This window comes from Vulpes lagopus, chromosome 12 (assembly GCF_018345385.1).
Source record: "Vulpes lagopus strain Blue_001 chromosome 12, ASM1834538v1, whole genome shotgun sequence".
NCBI lineage: Eukaryota > Metazoa > Chordata > Mammalia > Carnivora > Canidae > Vulpes > Vulpes lagopus.
Genome location: NC_054835.1, coordinates 3,511,920 through 3,531,937, shown reverse-complemented (window position 1 = coordinate 3,531,937; position 20,018 = coordinate 3,511,920). Strand labels below are relative to the sequence as shown.

The following is a 20,018-nucleotide window of genomic DNA, read 5'->3' as shown; positions in this document are numbered from 1 at the left end:
TGTGATGGAGTGGCCAGTGCCAAGTGTCCCACCAGGTGTCCCACAGCCCCCCGAGGGGGCCACACGGGTGCAGGAATACAGCCAGAAGCCACCGCTGGCCTTCACCAACAGGGCTGAGGGAGGCCTGGCACATGGCCCTGGCCCCCATCCCGCACCCCCATCTCACTCTCCATGTGAGGTAACAAGCAGAGGCCACAGCGTCCCTCACTGAGGCCAGGCTGTTGGGAAGTGGCGGGGTCGGCTCTCCCACCTGCCCCTGCCTCCCCGCCCAGCTGGCCTCTGTCCCTCTTGGCCCACGAAGGCCAAAGCACCACAGATCCTGCAGATGCCACCGAGGCCACCGAGGAGGGCCCTGCCATTGGGAAAGCAGCCCAGGAGGAGGAAAGAGTTAAGCCTGTCATGTTATGTTCCCACCAAACACCTCTGCTTAAATGCAAAGTCCCAACAGGGTGGTGTTTGCTATAAAAGCCCTAAGAGTGATTTGTGAAGTCTCGAAGCCCTGTAATCTCGTCAGCATAATGGGATTATATTTCAAATCACCACAGCCTGTTCATTACCCATTTAAACTCCTCTGACAGAGGAAAACTTACATGAAACGTGCAAGGCAGCCCTTGCTGACTTCCCCGCTCTCCTTCCTGATTAGACAAACAGATGCTGAGGTCTGGAATGAAAAAATAATATGCCCATTTATTCATTTTTCTGACAAGTCACAATAGATTTTTAACTGCCAATGAGTGACCTCCCGGAGGTGCGGTGGCTGGGAGGCACCCACCAGGCAGCAAGTGGTCATTTCCGCCCACGCCAGGCCCTGCCTGGGCCAGGAGCCCTCCTGGGGCCAGAGCTGGCTGCCACTCTGAGCCATGCTTGCCGCCTGTCCTGGCCGGGCTGCGACGCGCTCAGCCCAGGTGGGGAGAGCTGTCTGCAGGGCCTCTCGGCTGTCACCACCCTCAGAGGGCCAAGGCCTCCTCCAGGACACAGCCATGGCCTGAAGCCAAAGCCCCAGGTAGGAACTCCACTCTGCCCTTGACTGGGGAGGTTCAGTTTCCCCTTCTGTAAAACGGAGAAAGTGAGAGAGCTCATGGCCTGGCTTGGGCTGGCACTGCCCTCAGCTCCCCCTCTGGGCTGCCTAGGACCACTGTCCCCAGGCTGCGACAAGGAGAGAATAGCCCACCAAGTGCCGGGCCCTCCCTTGATCATGTCCTTTGGTGCAATAGGCCTTTGTGGACAGCCACTTGCTGGGTCACAGGGCCACAGAGCAGGAGTGGGTGGAGGAGCCCCTCTGGCTCTCTGCTGTCTGCTCTGTGACGATTTCAGGAGCAGGTGTGGGCTGGGGGAGAAGCATCTGGGTCAGGGATCCCAGCCCTGCCTGTCCCTGGGGTATCCCCCTGCCCTCCTAATTCAGAAGCAGGACATTGCTCCTCAGCTAGGCCACCAGCTGGAGGGAGCCCTATGGCAGTGAGTTGCATGTGGCATAAATAAGATAATGTCACAGGCCTGGTGCACAGCTGGGGATGGTTAGCCATGGAGACAAGGGTGCCTAGTCACTCACTGGGAACCCCCTGGCCAGGGCCTTCCCTGCCAGGAGGAGTTCGGGCCTCAGGGGGTGGCCCCAGCCCCCAATGGAAGCACCCTCCAGAACCCCCTCTCGCCACCCCAGCCTGCCTCTGCGGAGGAGCTTCAGGCAGGGCTCCCATCTTTATGCATTCACTCTATGAATACGTAAGAAATACTGTGAGGCTAATTCTTTTTAAAATGATAAAATTCATCTGTATTATAGCATTCCAGCCCCCAGCTTCCTGAAAGCTAAAAATATTTTAATGTCATATTTCCATGTAAATTTTAGTTTAGAATTTAATACCCTTTTAACATACATTAAATTTTTAGCATTCTTCAAGCCCTTGACTCTTTTAAGGATTCAGCTAATGTGCATTGGAGAAAAGGGCTGGCGGAGGCTGTAAATTAGGAGAGAAAGTTCTAGAAGCAAGGTTGCCCCCAAGCCTCTTGCACCCATCTACTCTTAGGAGTTACTCCTCTGGGCTGGGGAGCACCTGAATCAAACCCTGGAATCCTGGGGAGGTGTCAGAAGTCTCCCGTTTCCTTGCTGGAAGGCCAGCTGTGACTGGGTTTACTGGGTACGAAGGGAGTTCACCACGGCAGCCCAAGCCAGGGGAGCCAGGATGGCCTGGGGCCAAGAGCACGGGGGCTGCCGCCAGGGGAAGGCCAGGCTCTAGTTCTGCCACTTGTGGCAGGCAACCTTGGTATGCTTTCTGTGCCTGTTTCCTGGCCCCCAAATGGAGCCAAGGTCAGCTTATGCACAGGTGATGTTTGAGTGAATATGCATGAAAAGAGGCAGTTATGGGCTCCAGGGAGGAGGAGTCTAGGGTGATGACATGAGTGAACTTGAGTAGATCGTTTTGGTACCCTGCTCCAGGCCATAGAGTAAGATCTCAATCACCCAGCAATGCAGGGACCTCCCACCCCGAGGGTCTTTGCAAAGCCTCATGACTGCCCGGAACTACACCCTCACAGTCCTCCTCCTCCTGGGGTAGGCCCAGAAGAGCCAGGGGAAGGCTCTGAAAATGGCAAGGAAGGGCGTTGACAGTGCTTTTGGGGGAAAGTAGTGTGGGGGTTTTGCGTCCCCCAGGGCTTCTGAGGTCTGGTGCCTGCCTGAGTGCTCTCCCCACAGCCTCGCACCCTGGGGTCTGGGCTGTGCTGACCAGGCCCAAGCCTTCTGCTGTGAATCACCAGGCCTGGCTCCTCAAGTGAGTCCTTCCATCCGCCTGACAGCTGGTCTGTGAAATGCCGGCAGAAATAATAAAGCCTCCCTCGTGTGGCTGCTGGGAGACCCCCACGAGGTGGCCCCCAGGGAGGACCTGGCGCAGTAGGAGCCCTCACGAACAGGGTAACGTGCAGGGAAGGGCTCACCTGGCCGTCTGTCCAAGCATTCATTAACCAGAATTACAAATTTACAGTGTGGAGACATGAAATCTGGTGAGATGGACACCTCTGCTTTCTAATCACTTGGAGGGGAAGAGAGGAAGCATTGATCAACAGAGACAAACCACATGGTAGGCTCCAACCAGCATCTGAGACTAAAAGAGCTGCCTTGCTAACTTAGATTTACAAAGGGTGTTTCCATCCTGGCAAGAGGAAGGCATGGGGGCGGGGAGCTGTTGCTGGTATGGGATGATGGGGGGACCGGGGAGCCAGATAAGGGACCCCCTCTCCACCCCACCCCAGAAGAAGCCCAAGGAATCTCTCCAAGGCAGCCACTATGAGAGTCACTTCCTAATGGGGAGTGAGTTCCCGAACTCTGGAGGAACGTAAGCATTCAGCATTCATTCAACAAGTGTCCATGAATGCCTACCTTGTGTTACGCCCAAACAGGTCCCGAATATGTAGAAATGACCTGATGCAGAGCCCGTCCTTGGGAACTCCTAGTCTGTGAGGCCACAGCCCAGTCTGTAGTGCTCAGGTGACCAGATGTCTGTCACAGGAGCTGCTGGGCCAGTGGGCACAGCAGACATGGCCTCCTGTTCACAGCCAGCGGCTGAGAACACCCCTGGTAAAGGCGCCGGATGGTTCCATAGATCCAGTTGGAGGATGACAAGCTGGTGGATATCCGGGGAGGACAGAGTCTGAGGCAGAGAAGCCCAAGAGGAACTCTCCAAGCAGGAGAAAGAAGAGTGCCCCACAAGTCCAGCGCCTCCGTGGGGAGAGGCAGGAACAAGAGATGGCTCCTTGGCCTCCCTCTGGGCTCAGGCAGCCTCACTGGGGGACCCATGGGCACGAGGCCGCGGTGACCTGGAGCTCAAGATGCCACATGGTTGTCTTCAACCTGAAGGCAAGAAATTCTCCACTTCCTACTGAAAGAGGGCCTCCTGGTGGCTACTCCTGGATGGTTGGTTTCTCCCATGTTGGAAAAGGAGGCCTTTGAGTTCAGGGGAGGGACTTATCTGGGCCACTGTGTGGGACGCTGTGAGGGGCCCTCAGGGCCAGACCCAACTATCCTTCCTAGGCTGTCCCAGAACAGCTTCTAGCTGACACTCAAGCTTCCCAATGCCTTTCATCAACGTGTGTGTCACCATTGTGCAGGACACAGCTGCATCATGTCACCTTAATTACCTGCAGCTCTCTTGCCATTTCTGGACCTCATTTCCTGCTCCTCAGAGGGGCATCTGGCTGGCTCAGTCTGGGGAGCATGTAATTCTTGATCTCAGGCATGTCATGTTGAACATAGAGATTACTTAAATAAATGAAAAAATAAACTTAAGAAAAGGTTGGGGGGGTAGGGCATCCTCCATACAGCAAGAGCTAACTTGACTTAGAAGGAGGATCTCTCCCCCAAATACCCAGGTAGACACATCCCACGCCAGGTCTCTGATTGGCCCCACAGGGGTCACGTGTCCATCCCTGGCCAACCCCTCTGGTGGGGAAATGAGTCAATGAGATGGGCACCCCTCCCAAGACTTCAGGGCTCAGGAGGAGGGACCCCATTTGCCAGAGCTGGGGAGAGAACAGGTAAAATTATGGGCCTCTTTGGCAGTTATTACTACACTGAAGACCTTTCTTTTTCTTTCTTTCTTTTTTTTTTTTTTTTAATTTTCTCAAACTCACTGGGAAGCAGGGACCTGAAGCCACAATAAGGCCACAAGAGTGAAGGAGTCTTCCCAGCAAGGAAGGGGCCTTCGAGGGACCTGCACCTGCTTCTGACTCCAATCCCAAATGTCTCCACCTTGGGGGGCTCCCTCTTCCATGTGGGCACAGAGGAGACCCCACTGTGCACCGCATCCCCCTCAGGAAGAGTGGTGTGCAGGAGAGTAAGTGTGCTTGTGTGGGAGAGAGAGTTTAATCCACCGGTGGCTAACCGTCCCTCCTCTCCCGGGCAGGGGTCTGGTGAGTGTAAATCACTTCCTTGGGGCTTCATCCTGAGACTGAGCACCTAGGCAGGAGGAGGAAGCAAAAGATTAGGGTGACCACCCACCTCCACACCCCTTGCTGAGCCTGTGCCTCATTCCTGAGGCAGATGGACACCTCCCTGCCCCGCCCCTCCCTGGCCCCATCCTTGCTGCCAGGTGCCTCACAGCCTCCCTCTGGGAGTTAGTGCTCAAAGTGGAGGGGTGCTCACTTTGTGCTCCCTCACCCTCACACACCCTCACACCCTCACACCTGTGCTCCGGGCACAGCCGAGGCTAACGACTGTCTGCTCTCTGAGGAGGCCGCACACGTCTCTAAGCAGCCCCTTCCCCACAGCCAAACAGCTGGCCACCATCTTGGCACACATTTCCCTGTCACATCTGATTTGCAAAGTCATGTCTGGAACAGACCCACAGGAGCATCCGGTTGGGGCTTTTTCAGGTCAAGGAGTATTTTCCAGAGGAGTCTCTAGTCCTTCAGAGGAGAAAAAGACTGTAAAGAGAAGACAAAGAATCCTGTCCCCGTTGCAAAGGCTACCACTCCCCCTGCGGGGGATCTTCTTCTGAGCCACCCTGGGCTGAGGACTTAAAGATCACGTTCTGTCTTTATCCCACTGGCCGTCTGTCGATGGGGAAATCAAGGTTCACAGGAGTCATGTCATTTTCCCAAGGTCACATGGCCGCTAAGGGGCTGGGATTTGAACTGGCCCTTCCAGCTGCCCAAGCCCTTGCTCAGCACCATCATGTCCACAGCCTTCCAGCAGATGCCTGAGCTGGGCCATCCTACTGGCCTGACTCCAAGACTTCCTCCTCCTCCGGGAAGCCTACCTGAGCTGGCAAGGACTGCCTCTGCCCTCTGCTCTTACCTGCTGCTGCCTGGAGTTTCCAGTTTCCAGGGCATCCAGGGAGGGGCCCACAAGAGCTGGGTGGCTCTGACCCCCTGAAGTCACCCTCTTAGCCAAGGTGTTCTGACCACAAGGAGTGGAAGCCCACAGGGATGCAAGTGATGGGAATCCCACAGCCCTGAGCACCTGCAGGCACCGTGGGAACCGAGCCAGGCCCTCAAGGACGGAGCCACACTCTGCTTCCCTGAGGGCTGGGTTGTGGGTCACCTCTCCCTCTCTGTCCCCTTCAGGGCATTCTGGTGGCGAGGATACCTGTGGCAACCGGTATCCGGAGAGCCGAAGGACCTCAGGCTCCCCCTCTGCGCCGCCACCACACTTCACCCCTCCACTTTGAGCACTAACTCCCAGAGGGAGGCTGTGAGGCACCTGGCAGCAAGGATGGGGCCAGGGAGGGGCGGGGCAGGGAGGTGTCCATCTGCCTCAGGAATGAGGCACAGGCTCAGCAAGGGGTGTGGAGGTGGGTGGTCACCCTAATCTTTTGCTTCCTCCTCCTGCCTAGGTGCTCAGTCTCAGGATGAAGCCCCAAGGAAGTGATTTACACTCACCGTCTGCAGCCTGGGGGCAGGGACCACACCTTCCTTGCTCCATCAGGGCCTGGCAGGTAGCAGCTGCCCAACAAATAATTGTGAATAAATGGAATGAATGTTTGAAGGTGTCCTGGTCCTCAAAGGGGTTCCATCGACGTAAATGGGAAATGCTGTGTTGAACCTGCTCGGCAGGTTCCTCTCCTGCAGGACTCCTCAGAGCTTTTTTTTTTTTTTTAAGATTTTATTTATTTATTCACAGGAGACACAGAGAGAGAGAGAGAGGCAGAGACACAGGCAGAGGGAGAAGCAGGCTCCATGCAGGGAGCCCGACGCGGGACTTGATCCTGGGTCTCCAGGATCAGGCCCTGGGCTGAAGGCGGCGCTAAACTGCCGCGCCCCTGGGGCTGCCCTCCTCAGAGCCTTTAATTAACCACCACTCACTGTGCTCTGGGAAGGGGGGTGACAGATGCAGCATTGCCCAAGCACCCTTTTGCCAAAGCACCTGTTCACATTTCCAGAACGGGGGTAAGTCAGAGCTCAGGGGGTAATGCTGTTTCAGGCTATCCAAAGGAATCCATGTCAGGTACCAGCTGAGAGCATGGCCTCTGGAGCCAGGCACACCAGCGCTGTTGCCTGTTAGCTGTGTGACCTTGGGCAAATCACTTGGCCTCTCTGAACCACAGTTACCCCATACACTTCAATGGGATCATCAGGGCCACTTCATCTCTATCCCAGCTGTGATCATTGCCATTCTGTACCACACAGCAGTGGCTTCCTTCCTGGCTTCTCTGGCTCCCCCCAGCCTCTCAGCCTTGGATATGATCTCTGGGCCCAGGGGACTCAAGTCATCTTGTTCCCCATTCACTGTATCCCCAGCACCCAGCACCTAAAGCAGGCCTGACACACAATAACATTTGCAGATGAGTGAATGAATGAATGATACTCCTATGTGAATACTGAGTTTAGTTTGGGACAGGCATGCCCACCAGCAAACTTTTTTTTTAAATATTTTATTTATTTATTCATGAGAGACACAGAGACAGGAACCCAGGCAGAGGGAGGAGCAGGCTCCATGCAGGGAGCCCGATGTGGGACTCGATCCCGGGACTCCAGGACCATGCCCTGGGCTGAAGGCGGCACTAAACTCCTGGGCCACTCGGGCTGCCCACTCAGCAAACATTTATTCAATTTGAATAATTACACCTTTTGGGAGTTGGCTGACAGGAAAAATGATTGGGAGAAACGGTTTCTCATACACAACAAACAACAGCCTCCACCTCCAGAGGGCGCCAGAGGCTCCAGGCAGCGGGCTTCTAGACTCCACAGCACCACGCCTCTGCGGCGAGACTACAGCACTGTGCCCATTACACAGATGAAGAGTCGGGCTCAGAGTGTTCAGGGACTCGGCCAAGATCACATAGTGTGAAGCTGGGCAGCAGGTTTAATCTGACTCCGGGCCCAGCAGCCTTAACCCTACATCGTTCTTGAGTGAAAAGCATGAGGCACAAGCAAGAACACCATTCTGGAGTCTGGGTTGAAATCTCACCTCTGCGTCACTCCCTTCTTGTGTGACACCAGGCCAGTCCTGTCACCTCTGTGAGCCTCGGTTTCTGTACCTGTAAAATAGGGCTAATAACGCCTAATGAGGGGCTCCCCGGGTGCCTCAGCGGTTTGGCGCCGCCTGCAGCCCGGGGTGTGATCCTGGAGGCCCGGGATCGAGTCCCGCGTCGGGCTCCCTGCATGGAGCCTGCTTCTCCCTCTGCCTCTGCCTGTGTCTCTGCCTCTCTCTCTCTCTCTCTCTCTCTCTCTCTGTCGTGAATGAATAAATAAAATCTTTAAAAAATAACAATTCCCTCATGAGGATTACAGGAGCTAGCAGATGGGGCAGAGATTTCTGGGGTAGCGCCACGATGTCCCGGCGACAGAGAAGCCTCGGACGTGCCTGCCCCCAAAGCGAGGCCCGCGGCTGAGCCTGAGGCCTCGCGGCCCCCACAGAGGCTGGCGGCCGGCGGCCCGGAGCTCGAAGCCGGGTCCCCCGGGGCGGGCCACGGGGCCCCAGGGCCGCGGCGGCGCAGCGAGCTCGGGGCGGCCTGGCCCGTCCTCCAGCCCCGGGCCCGCGTGGGCCCACGAGCCCCGGCACAAGCCCGAGGGCCGGGCCGGGCGCCGCCCGCCGCCCGCCGCCCGCCGCCGCGTCGGCGAAGATGGCGCCCGGGAGCCCCGCTGCCGCCGGATTCGAAGCGGAGCACGTTACCTGCCGAAGTGCGACCAGGCCGAACGGAGGGAGTCGGACCCGGGGCGGCTGGGCTCGGAGCCGCGGAGCAGCGAGACGCCGGCGGCGCAGCGCACGCCCCGGAGCGCGCCGGCAACGCCGCTTCCCGCCTTGTCTTTGGGTTTTCTTCTAGCAGAACCTCCTAGAAGCGGCTGAGAAAATCAGTTCCCGCCTCCAGAGTGCTTCTTTCCCCAGAAATCTTTTATAAAAGGCGAAAGATTTACAAGACCCGAAGAGCCAACCAAGCAGGATAATTGTTTTTGGAGTGACCCCAATATCCTCAGCCCCGCGACCCCAGGCCCGGCCGCGTCCTGCCCGCGGGTGATTCCCGGCCGCGCCGCCGCGACCTCCGGGCCCCTCTGCGAGCCGCCGCCCCACCCCCCCCAGCGGGCCTGTAACTCACGCTGACGTTATCTCTCGGGAGGGTTTTATGCACTTTAATTTAACTCCCCTCATCATTATTTCCCGGACTTCAAGGTTTTCTCTCTCGAGCTGCCCTTCTTGGGACAAGCATAATCTGTTTGCCATCAAGCCCAATAAATATGTTTGTGCGGAGACAGGAAGCATTTGGGGCGAGAGGCCCAGGCCTGGGCAGCGGGGCCGGGCTGCGGGTCCTTGAGCCGCTGTCCTGTGGGGAGCCTTGGGCCGGTGGCGGGATCTGGCAAACGGACACACAGGACAGCCAGTTAGGAATTTCAAACGAACTCTGAATTTATTTTAGTGCAAGTGGGTCCCATTCAATATACGCTTTACAAAAATGATTTGGTGTTTATCTGCCATCCCGCTTCAGCTGGGAGCCCTGTGCTTCCTCTGGCATCAGCCCCTGGGAGCCACCCTGCTCACTTCCCCCGAGGGTAGATTAAGATGCCAGAGAGTGGGTTCATGTAGGAGAACGACCCACCTGCACCACAGTCTGGGTGGCTCCAACAAAAGAAATGTATCTTCTCACGGGAGGCTAGAAGTGCAAGATCAAGGCATCAGCAGGGTTGGTCTGTCCTGAAGCCTCTCTCCCCGGCCTGTGGATGGCCATCTTCTCTCTCTGTCCCTCTTCTCATAAGGACACCAATTTCCCTGGATCAGAGTCCACCCTCCTGATGTCACTTCAGCTTCATTGTTTCTCTGAAGACCCTGTCTCCAAGCACTGTTCCCAGGTACAGAGGTCAGGACTTCAACGTATGAATGTGAGAGGGGACACACTGTGGCCCCCCACAAGAGCCCCCCAAGGGGGGGCGAGGCAGCTATTCTGCCCTGAACAACTGGTACCCCCACACCCTCAGCACAGCTGTTTACTCCCAACCCTCCTCCACCCCCCACCCTGCCACACTCTCAAAATTGGGGCCTCCTTTCCAAAGGGCAAATACCACCATGAGAACCCTCACTCCCTGGTTCCACCCTCATGGTCTGAAGCCAGCCTCAACCCTGGTGGCGGCTACTGTGGGGGAATGGTCATCCTCTGGCTCCTGGCTGTCTCTCCAAGCCACCACAGCCCATGGAGCTGACCCTTGGCAAAGTGGTCCTTTAGGGCAGCACCTTGACAACCCAGCCTTGGAAGACACCCTTGTCCACTGAAACCTGGCCTGAGCTCTCAGTGGCAAAGCCAGGGAGGCATAGCCCTTGGGGACGTTCAGAGCTTGTGCCATAGCACAGTGACCCAGCACCTGACTCCTGCAGGAGTTGGGGTGGCCTCCAGCTCCTGGGCCATGCCCCCGTACTCGTACAAAGATTGATCTGTGGTCTGACTGCACCTTCTCCCTGGGGGTTCCAGGGCTCAGCAGCCACCTGGACCCTAGACCCTCCCCCTCCCTACCTGGCCCTGCGCCCTGGGCTGCTCCAGCTCCTGAGCTGGCACCATGGCACACGCCTTCAGTTTGATTGGCCTCCCAGCTCCTGGTCAGGTGCTGGGTACCTGGCCAGGTCCTCCCCCTCCAGGAGAGATGGATTTGACCACCTCCCCACAGGAAGTCCAAGTCTGGGGTGTACTGACAGGCAGCCCTGCAAAAACAAGATCTTGGGTATCTGGCTACCACTGCTTCCCCAGCACCCGCCCCGTGCCTGGTTCAGAGCAGAGCCGCAGGGAATGCGATCCGGGCCTGTCATCCACACCATCACCTGACCTCGCCACCATGCGTGGACATGCTGAGAGGTCCCCAATGGGACCTGCAAGCCAAGTCTGAAGCCCAGAGAGGCAAAGGAGCGAATAAACTATTCAAACCATCTAATCCTAAACTTGCTCAAACACACTTATGTGGTCTTGCCCATTCGTTTCCACAGTAAAGGCTCTTTGGGGCTCTGTCCAAAACACAGCCCATAGATACTTATTGAACAAATGGAGTCAACACAGATTTCCCTAACCATGGTTCATGCCAGTAATGAAATAACCCCGTTATACCCCTGACAAAAAATGTCCACGAGAACCTCCCAGAACCTCCCTTCATTGTCCAAAAGAAGCCAGGCTCAAGAGAGCACAAACTGTTCCTGGAGGTCCAAGAACAGGCAAAACTACTCCAGGCTCCCAGTCTTCACAGGGGCCATCCCATCTGGAGAGCAGTCACACATGCACGCCTAAGCTCCGTGCAACTTGCACTCTGAAAGCTATACCTCGGTTCAAAAGTTAGGGAAAATAAAAATAATGTCAAATATATCTGAGTCATACAAATCTATACATTGGTTTAAACTGCATGGAAAAAAATACAAACTGCATGGAAACACAAATGAAATCGTGGGGAACCTGGTGAAACCTACATTAGGTTGTGTTTCTCTAACAGAATGGTACCAATATGATTTCCTGGCATTGATGCCGTCTCAGGGTTATACAAGACAACATCTTTGGGGAAAGCTGGGGGCAGGGTATCCTGGACTCTTCATTACTATTTTTGCAACTTCTTGTAAGTCTATCATTAGCTTTAAAATTAAAAAGTTGTTTATAAAATTTTAAAATGAGAAATGTGCTGAAATCAGAACCAAATCTCTATTACATAAGAAAAAATAAATATTAAGCCATCGAGAGAATTCAAAACTGTCTAGTGACCCAGGGTGAGCTATGAAAGATAGGAGATATGTTTTTAAACTCAAAGAACTGTAAGGGAAGTTATTAATACATGATAAAACTTAGCTGAAACCTAGCCTAAAGAGGCACACTGAAAAGAGTAGTAGAGGAAAAAATCATAAATACTGGATGAGGTAGCACTCTAGTATCTTTTTTTTTTTTTTAATCATGGTTCTGGGGACACATTAAGCATCTCAGTAGGCCAATTTGGTTTGTTTTTTTTTTAATTTATTTATTCATGAGAGACACGGAGAGAGAGAGAGAGAGAGAGAGAGAGAGAGAGAGAGAGGCAGAGACACAGGCAGAGGGAGAAGCAGGCTCCATGCGGGGAGCCCGACATTGGACTCGATCCTAGGTCTCCAGGATCACACCCCAGGCTGAAGGCGGTGCTAAACCGCTGAGCCACCCGGGCTGCCCAGTATCTTTTTTTTAAAGATTTTATTTCTTTATTTTAGGGACAGAGAGAGAGAGTGAGGGGAGGGGCAGAGAAAGGGAGAGAATCTCAAGTAGACTCCCCACTTGAGAACAGAGCCCAATGGAGAACTTGATCCCAGGACCTGAGATCACAACCTGAGCTGAAATCAAGAGATGCTCAACCAACTAGGCCACCTAGGCACCCCAGTACTCTCATATCTTTTTTTTTTTAAGATTTATTTATTTATGTATTCATGATAGACAGGGGCAGAGACACAACAGGAGGAGGGAGAAGCAGGCTTCATGCCGGGAGCCCGATGTTGGACTCCATCCCGGGACCCCAGGATAGCGCCCTGGGCCAAAGGGAGGTGCTAAACCGCTGAGCCACCCAGGGATCCCCATGTACTCTCATATCTTAATGCTATCTGATATTCTCTCCTGACCCCAAGGTTATCAGATTTTTCATGGTCATTATTCCAATCATGTGCCTCTTTAATGTGAAGATTTATTTTGACTCATTTTTGGAATACTCTATCAAATTTTAATATTTTTAAATATTATTAATTAATATCTTGGCTTCCGTATTGGCAGCCCATATGAAATAAAAAGCAAACAGAAAAAAGAATATGTCTGAGTCTGAAAATGGTACATGAGTAGGAAAGTTTAATCAGATAAACAAAGTAAAACAAAGGCTTCCTCCAGGAGAGGCTGTAACTCCAGAGGGCAGGAACCTGTCTCATCATCATTTATTCTCAGCATCTGGCACAGAGGAGGCATAAAATAAGTATTTGCTGAGTGAGTGAATGAGTGACACCTGGACTTCTGCCACTAGCCTCACTGGCCAGTGGGCCTCCTTGGCTTGGGTTCCTGAGGCTTGGTACCTAGAGCACAAAGTGCTGCCATTCTGCCCCCACAGAGGCCCAGGCCTGTGCACTGGAGCCATGGGCAGCCACAGTCTGTCCCTTCCCTGGTGCGCCAGCACCCAAGAACCCACCTCTCTGGGTACTTGGCTCTGCTACCTGCACCAAGGGGAAGACACTCGGGAGGTGAGGAGAGCATATGCTCCACTTAGGACGCCTGGCCCAGCTGTTTGGGGGAGGTCCCGGGCCTGTAAAGACATGGTGCTTCTGTGAGGGTCTCCTGATACAATAAAAGATTATCAGCTAAATAAAACAAGAAGTGACTGGGGCCACTATGCCCTGTTGGATTGAAATCTTGCGAGCAAAGTGGTTTTCTCTGAGAGATTTATTTCCTGCACTGGCTTCAGGCAGCCAGCCCAGCCGGAAAGAACAGGACTGGTCTCCCTCCATTTGGGGGTGGGGGGAGGGACGCGGGGTTTTATTTAATCTTCCAATGAGCTGGAACAGTGAAGGTGGTGTGAATGGACATTAATTCTGAAACAAATTATTAAAGCGAGATCTGGGATTCCGGGAAAGCCATCTACCCGCTGCCTGTCTGCCACTTCCCCTCACCAAGGCCATAAAATCCCTCCTCTCCACTCAAAACCCAACACCGAGCTAACTGGGTCTCCCATTCAGGCTGATGAGGGAGGCCTGGAATTGACCTCAGCTGAGAGCCAACAGAGCAGCAGGACTGCCGGTGCCCCCAGGCCTAGGCCATCTGCTTGCCTGGGCCTTGGCCCCCGACAGGGATCCCCACATTTCTTGTTCCCTCTAACTTGTTTTTGTGTTCAAGGATGCCGTAGGCAAAGATGGCCACCGCCTCTGTTAGTGGGCTCAACTTCCATCGCCCCCACCACAGGGACCTCAGCTCTCCGTGGGCCTCTGGACGCCTAGTCCAACCCAGGCCATCGTGGATCCTGCCTCCTGAACTATCTGGCACCCCATGTCCCACACCCCACTGCTGGGCCCTGCCCAGAACTCTTTATACTAAGCTCAGTCCAGACCCTGCTCATCTGAGGAAAAGGAGATCTGGAATTCAGGTAAGGAGCCAGAAAGCATGGTCTGGGGGGTCCTGAGGCCTCTGGCTAGGTCCTGGAGACAACAAAGAAAAATCAGACCCAGCACCCCTGGTGGCCAGTCTAAGAGAGTAACTGCTATGATAACTGCTGTGGAGAGGGTGGCACACAAAGGGAAGAGTTTAATCAGCTGGGTGTTGGGGTGAGCCTGGAGGGGCTTCCAAGCTAAGACCCCTGACCTGGGCACTGAGTAAACCAACCAGGACATTCTGAGTGAAGAAAACAGCATTTTCAAAAGTCTGGAAGTAGAACATTTACTGTTGTATCCAAGATCTATAATAACAGTTAAATTTTTTTTCATTTTTTTAAAGATTTTATTTATTCAGAGAGAGAGAGAGAGAGAGAGAGAGAGAGGCAGAGACACAGGCAGAGGGAGAAGCAGGCTCCATGCAGGAAGCCTGACGTGGGACTCGACCCTGGGTCTCCAGGATCATGCCCTGGGCTGCAGGTGGCGCTAAACCGCGGCGCCACAGGGGCTGCCCAACAGTTAAAATTTAATGAGCATTTACTATGCACTGAGCCAAGTACTTCACATATATTGTCTAATTTTAGTATTTCCCACAACCCTATGAGGAGGTAGGGGATATCAGTATTCCCATTACAGATGGGGAGACCAAAGCTCAGAGAGGCCCAGTTGCCTAACATCAAGCCAGTCTGTGGGAGAGTCAGAATTTGAACCCAGGTCTGTCTGACTCCAGAGACAATGCTCATGGCCACCCCTATACTCTGCCTCCTCTGACCAGATCCAGGTTTGCCCCCATTGCCCCATGCCATGAAGGACCAGCGGGCTTTGAATCCAGGTCTGCTACCCTGACCAAGACACCAGTGAGCCTGGGGCCTGGGCAAAGTCACCTGGCCTGGCTCTCCCCTTCCTGGCCTTCTAACAAGAGTGCCTGTGTCCCTGGGTAACAGGAGCTGGGCAGGACTGAGAGACCCCAGGTAGGTCAGCCCTTCTAGTGGAGACCAGCAGCCTACCATAGCCACATCCATGGGCCCACTTGCCCAGGACTCACATTTTTTAATGATCAGAAAACATCTGGGGCCATATGACTTGACATCCAATGTAAATGGGCCATTCAAGGCTCCCAAGTTCCAGAGCCTGGCATGGATCAGGGCCAGAGGCTCACCAGGGTTCCCATTAGGCTAGGCTGGGGGGCCCCCGAGCTGCTCCTTCTCCCAGCCATGCCACCTCCATCTGTACAAGCCAGATACCTGGCGGCGGGGGGGGGGGGGGGGCTTCCTGCCTCTGCCTGTTACTCCCCATCCCATCTCGCAGCAGGTGCCATCACCCCTGTCACAAAGCATATCCCCAATTCAACCACTTCTTCCTGCCCCACTACCCCCAACCTTGGCCCAGCATCCCCCATCTTTCACCCTCCATGACTCCCAACCATCCTTCCCTCAACAGCCTAAAGGGGATCCTTTAAAAACCCAGATCCAGGGGCACCTGGGTGGCTCAGTCAGTTGAGTATCTGACTCTTGGTTTTGGCTCAGGTCATGATCTCAGGGTTGTGGGATCAAGCCCTGTATGGGACTCCATGCTCAGCTGGAGTCTGCTTGAGATTCTCTCTCTCTCCCTCTGCTCCTACTACTCTGGATATCTCTCTCTCTCTCTCTCTCTCCTCCTAAAATAAATAAATAAATCTTAAAAAAAAAAAAAAAAGAAAGAAAGAAAAAAAAAAAGAAAGGAACCAAGATCCACCTCCCTACCCCACTTTGCTTTAAAACCCTGCAGTGGCTGCTCCCCACAAGCTGAGGACAAAGCCCCCCACATCTCTCCATAACTTCCCAGAAGCAGGAACACCTGGCAGTCGTAGGTGACAGGATCACAGACAGGAGGACGCCAAAGCATTGCATGGTTAATAGGAGTCATCATTCTCTTGTTCTCTGATTATGGGAAAAGAGTACATTTTTCATCAGCCTAGACAACAAAAACAATGAAAAACTAAGTGTTTGGAAAGAAGTTCGTTAACAATGGCCCTCCAGTTGGCAATGCTCTTACCACCCTGCCCAAGCAAGCTGGCTCAGGTCAAGTTCTGCCTCACTCAGAACACAACTGTCCCCCCAACCCTCTGTCAGGGCACAACGTGGAGTCTTTCTGGATTGCTACAATGATCTGGAAATGATGTCACAGCCCTATGTCTCCTTATTGTCCATGTCCCTCTTGGGGCTCTCTGCCACCCCTGGGGCCAGGTGTCCTACCATCCCCAGCTCTGGGTCTGTGTTCCTGGGAAAGGTAGCAGGACACACAAGCAGCCCCAGTGGGTGACGATGGCCTCACCTCAAAGACTGGTCCTGCCACCCTGGTGGGAGCAAAGCCTTGAGGGATGGCTGGCGAGAGCTCCAGAGGGCTGGGTTAAGAGTCCGGATGGAGGGATCCCTGGGTGGCGCAGCGGTTTGGCGCCTGCCTTTGGCTCAGGGCGCGATCCTGGAGACCCGGGATCGAATCCCACATCAGGCTCCCGGTGCATGGAGCCTGCTTCTCCCTCTGCCTGTGTCTCTGCCTCTCTCTCTCTCTCTCTCTGTGACTATCATAAAAAAAAAAAAAAAAAAAAAGAGTCCGGATGGGGGGGTTCCATTGACCATGACAACAAGTCACCAGGCTCCCCGGGTCTGGCCTTTTCTGGGAGCCAAGTCCCAGGCGGAACACTGGCTGCCCCAGACACCCAGTGCAGCGGGTGCTCGTGGGATCTCCTGTAGGTTTGGGACCTTAGCACACAAAGTGAGGTCCACTGGTGACACACAGACAGGAGAGAGGACAGCGCCCCTCACCTCTCTGCTCCAGGCCTGCATGCAGGGTCAGGAGGCCCCAAGAACACAGTTCACCCAGCACATGGGGATGCAGTGCAGCAAGACAGAAGCCGAGGGTCAGGCAGGGCGCCGAAGGTGGTCCAGGGACCCAGGACTTGAAGGGAGACTCACGGTTGCATCTGGGTTTAAGACTACCAGGCCTTCCTATGGGGAGCGGGTGTGAGACAGAGATTGGATCCTGGAGGACAAGGAGGGGAGCAGTGGCCGGAGGGGTGGTTGGTGAGGAGGGAGGGAGGCCCAGAGACGTCAGGGATGGGAGCAGTGTAGTCACAGACATCTCCTCTTAGTGAGCTGAGCTTGTGGGGCTCCAGGTGTCAGGGCTCCAGGTGTCTGGGCTTGGAGGCTCATGCACCTGTCACCGCGTCTCTACCACCTGTCACAGCATCTCCTCCCACTGGCTCCAGCTCGCAATTCATCTGCTTCCTTTCTCCTGCTGGCTTTTCCCGGGTCCTCTGGAAAGAGGGAGCTGGAAGAGGGGGCTCTGAGCCCACCATGGAAACCACAGCCCCCCACCCTTGATCTAGGGCAGGCAAGAATGGGGGTATCCCGGTCCCCCCATCTGCTCCCCCACTCCTGCAGTCCCCACCACAGCCATACTTCCCGGACCCCAGCCCCTTCCCCCTGCCCACCCCACTTCTGAATCCCAGACCCTCTCACTCAGCAGGCCTAGGACACCTGGAGTCCCACCAGCTCACGCCTGAGTCCTCGCAGCCACCTGGAGAGAGGAAGGACATGATGTGACCCATTCCACACAGGAGGAAACAAAAGCTCGGGAAGGGGCAGTGACTTGCCCAGGGCCACTCAGGGAGAAACCACAGAGAGGGGTCCCTGAGAGCTCGCTGACTCTCTGCCTCAGCTTGCCCCCCAGGAATGGCATTCTACACACAGCTACAGGGAGCCTGCCACACAGGAAGGGCTTTATTATTTCTGATCTGCTCTGGACTTTTCCAGTTGCAGGACAGTGAAAATGCAAAGCAGCTAAAGTCAATAAGAAGTTTACGGCTCAAAAGCCAAAGAAGAAATGTGGCAGAGAAGCTTCTGAAGCCCTTCTAGCAGAAAAGCCTCTGGGCAAGGGGGTCACATGCCCACCTTGAACCAACCCTAGCACCAGGATAGGGCACTTGGGTTGGCCAGGCCTGGATCGTACCTCCTCTGTTGTCCTCAGTAGTGGATACTGGACTGGGCTTGCTACCAGAAGGGAAGGGGAGCAAATCCAGCTCAGAGAGGTTAAGCAACTCCCAGATCACACAGCATGCCCTGAATCCGTGTGTGTGTGTGTGTGTGTGTGTGTGTGTGTGTGTGTGTGTGTGTCTATGTCCATGTGGGGTGGAGGTGGTGACACAGTAACTGGCTTTTGTGGGAGAAAGTCCAAATTTCTTTTTCCTGTCATTGAGGTTTTCCTCCATGCTCTGGTTCCTGCCAGGCCATCTCTCTTCTGATCCTCCTCTGATCACATCCCCCAACACATGTAGCCACCAAAGACATGTCCTTCCTGCTCCGATGAACTGGGCTCCTGTGGGGTGGGGGGTGCTTGCTCATCTCTAAACTCCTTCTCCCACCCCCACTGTTCCCACTCCTGGGGCAGAGCTCACAGTAGCTGCTTATGAAATGTGTGGATTCTGGAATGACCTGGAAAGGATATAAAAGTCCTGAGGCTTAAAACCCTCCAGACACAGGCAGCTCACCACCCCCCAGGCCATGTCTTCTGTTGCTGGTTTGGGGCAAGTGACCCCCACTGGTCAAGTTGGCCCCAGAGCTCACCTGCCTTGAGGGCTTCTCCTCTGAGCCTTCTCTAGGAGATCAAAAGGTTTCTCCAGGCCCAGTAGAGACTCAAGAGGACGCCCCCCAAAGGACACACACTCCCAGGTGTGCACAGATGCACAGACACAGCACCCTTGCTGTTTATTCAAACAGGGATGGTGACCATCTCCCATTCAAGTCATCCCTTTGGGGAGGGAGCCCAGGACACCCTGAGGTGAGGATTGGAGGCAGAGGAAGAGACACCCTATACCTCTGCCCTGGTGGTCAGAGGGGCTGGGGTCTGGGAAGTGTGGCCATGGTGGGGACTGCAAGAGTGGAGGAGTGCAGTGGGGGGCTAGGGTGCCCCCATTCTCGCCTGGCCTAGATCAGGGGTGGGGGGCTGCAGTTTCCCAAGCCCGCAGGTCCCGTGGGGACCACCTCGGGAACAAATTAAGAAGTCCCCAGGCTGGTGGCGCAGGTGCCAGACACTAGCCCAGGCACTTCCACCCGTGCACCCCACATGCAGGCCTCCCCACTTACGAGTCCAGAACTCGTCCCTGTTCCCACCCGTGGCTACCCTCGCAATGCGGCCGCCAGGACAGCGCGCACCCTCTGACGGGGCTGGGACACAACCCCCACGTCCACGCCTGGCCGGGAAAGCCTGAGCGCGGCCGCGGCCCCGCAGCCTTGGTCGCCAGGCCTGGGGGCAGCTGCGGGGTCCGGCCGCCTGTCCCCGCCCGCGCGCCGGTCTGGGCCTCGGCCTCGGCCTCTGCCGGCCTGGGAGCGACCCCTAGCGCCCCAAACACAGCGGGGGGGTCCCCTGGCCGCGGCGGGGGTGCCCACGCGGGGCCGACGTCGCCGGGCGTCCTGGAGCCGCCGGGGAGGCCCAAGCGCAGCCTCGTGGCGCCACCTGCGGTCCGCGCTGTGCCGGCCTCCCCGCCCGCCGCTCCCGCGGGCTCCCAACTGTCCGGTGCCCGCCCGCCGCCCCCTGGCGCAACCGGGAGGCTGCACCTTACAGAGGGGCGCCCGGAGCCTGGGCCGTGACTCCGAAGTTGGGCGACCAGGCCAGGCCCTTGACTCTGCGGCAGCTGAAACTGGGCTGCCACCTGCGGGCCGCTGACCTGCTCGTCTGCACCACCTGCCTCATCCAGGAAGATCTGCCGGCTCCCGGCCCTCCCCTGAGCCCCAGTCCCCTCTGAGTCCCAGTCCCCCACTGAGACCTTGGCCTTCCCCTGAACCCCCCCCACAGTCTGCCTACCTGTCCTGAGGAACTGCTCCCATCTATTTAACACTGTCCTGGAGTCTTAGAGAAACTACACCAGGTAGAAAGAAGCTTGGAGACCCACCTCCCTGCTCACCTCGGGCCCAGAAAACCATGACCTACGCAGGTGCAGGTTCGTTTCTCTAATTGT

The 20,018-nt window shown here is 55.4% G+C and overlaps 1 long non-coding RNA gene across 1 annotated transcript in view; it reads right to left on the bottom strand.

The window, feature by feature from the left end:
• The window catches only part of LOC121472587, a 32,605-nt gene extending 23,642 nt beyond the window's left edge, over positions 1-8,963 (bottom strand). Inside the window, exons 1-2 of the long non-coding RNA XR_005982948.1 lie at positions 8,600-8,963; positions 591-661 (exon numbers count right to left, since the gene is read on the bottom strand). This is a non-coding gene — a long non-coding RNA (uncharacterized LOC121472587). The remainder of the gene's footprint in view (positions 1-590; positions 662-8,599) is intronic.
• Between the last annotated feature and the right edge of the window lie 11,055 nt (positions 8,964-20,018).